We start from the raw sequence: 1,731 nt of genomic DNA, 5'->3' as shown, positions 1-1,731 counted from the left end.
CCACCCCCACCCCCCAACTGTTGTTTCAGTCTTACTTTGTGTGTGGTTTTTATGTGCCATTAGTAGATCCACTTCTTCTTCTTCCTGTCGTCTTTCCCTATGTTGTTTCTGTCTGTTTGTCTTGCCCCTTTCCCAACAGCAAGTGCTCGGGTGCTCTGGTGTGGTTTGCTTTTTCTTTCCTATCAAACATCTATCGTCTTTTTTTTTTTCTACCCTCCTTCTTTTTTTGTTGTGTTTGTTACTCTCTTCTAACAATTCTATTCTTCGGCACGTGGGTGGTTGGCGGGTGCTCTGGTGTGGTTTGCTTCTTCTTTCCTATCGAACATCTCTCGTCCTGATCTCCCCTTCTTCTTTTTTATGTTTGTTACTCTCTTGTAACGCCTCTAATCTTCTGGCGCTCATATGACCTTATGCAGTTGCGAGTGCCGTAAAACCTCTACTAAAACTAAGTAAACTAATCTTCGGCTCTTGTATGTCCTTATTGTGTTGCAAGTGCCGTAAAACGCTTACTAAAACAAACATTTTATTTCCCTGTATAGTATTTTGTCTGTGTATCTTGCCTTTTCCTCTTCAGCGAGTGGTCATTATCACCGTGTCCTGGTGTGTTTCTCTTTCCTCAAACGGGTGCTGTGGTGTGATTTGCTTGTTCTTTCCTATCGAACATCTCTCGTCCTGATCTCTCCTCCTTCTTTTTGTGTTTGTTACTCTCTTGTACCACCTCTAATCTTCGCTCCGCACTTGTATGACCGCATTGTGTTACAAGTGCCGTAAAACTCTTTCTAAAATACTAAAACAAACAAACCTATTTTCTTGTTTACTTCGTCTTGTGTACCCCCCCCCCTCCCCATTTGTTGTTTCAGTCTTATTTTGTGGAGGGTTGGAGCGTATCATTTGTAGATCCGCTTCTTCTTCTTCTTCTTTTTGTCTTTCCCTATGTTGTTTCTGTGTGCTTATCTTGCCTTTTTCCTTACGGCAAGTGGTCGTGGGTGGTTGGTGGGTGCTCTAGTGTGGTTTGCTTATTTTTTTCCCTATCAAACATTATATCGTCCTAATCTCTCCTCCTTCATTTTATGTTTGTTACTCTCTTGTAACACCTAATCTTCTGGCGGTCATATGACCTTAATGTGTTGCAAGTGCCGTAAAACGCTAATTACTAAAACAAACATGTCATTTCCCTGTGTTGTGTTCTTTTGTCTGTTTGTCTTCCCTTTTCCCCGACAGCAAATGGTTCTTATTATCACCGTGTCGTGATGTGCTTCTCTTTCCTCATGCCAAACCTCAGTCTATTTCACTCGTGTTCTCTGCACGAATTGCTTCGTTTTAATTAGAGTTTTACGGCACTTGCGACACTATAAGGTCATAGAAGTGCCGAAGATTAGAGGTGTTACAAGAGAGTAACAAACATTAAAAAAAGAGGAGGGTAGATAAGGACGGTAGATGTTTGATAGGAAAGAAGAAGCCAACCACACCAGAGCACCCGCCAACCGCCCACATTCTTATTTTCTGCACTCATTGACCCTGTGAGTGTCCGAGTGCCTCTCTTATGCCAACCTCTCACAACAGGAAGTGCTTTTAAGATGAGAATGGATTGTGCTGATCCGTTTGCTCTTTGTGTGTGTAAGTGTGGGTGTGTGTGGGTGAGTAGTGAGTGTGCGCGCGCCCGCGCGTGTGTGTGTGTGTGTGTGAGTGAGTGTGTTTTGTGGTGGGGGTTGTGTATTTGGTGATTACGTG

The 1,731-nt window shown here is 43.2% G+C and overlaps 1 protein-coding gene across 1 annotated transcript in view; it reads right to left on the bottom strand.

Moving 5' to 3' along the window:
- Positions 1-1,731, bottom strand: part of LOC106012964 — a 21,652-nt gene that overhangs the window by 1,106 nt on the left and 18,815 nt on the right. The window lies entirely within an intron of this gene.

This window comes from Aplysia californica, unplaced genomic scaffold (genome assembly GCF_000002075.1).
Source record: "Aplysia californica isolate F4 #8 unplaced genomic scaffold, AplCal3.0 scaffold00586, whole genome shotgun sequence".
NCBI lineage: Eukaryota > Metazoa > Mollusca > Gastropoda > Aplysiida > Aplysiidae > Aplysia > Aplysia californica.
Note: the sequence above shows the minus strand (reverse complement) of the source record. Positions and strands in the feature narration are given on the sequence as shown.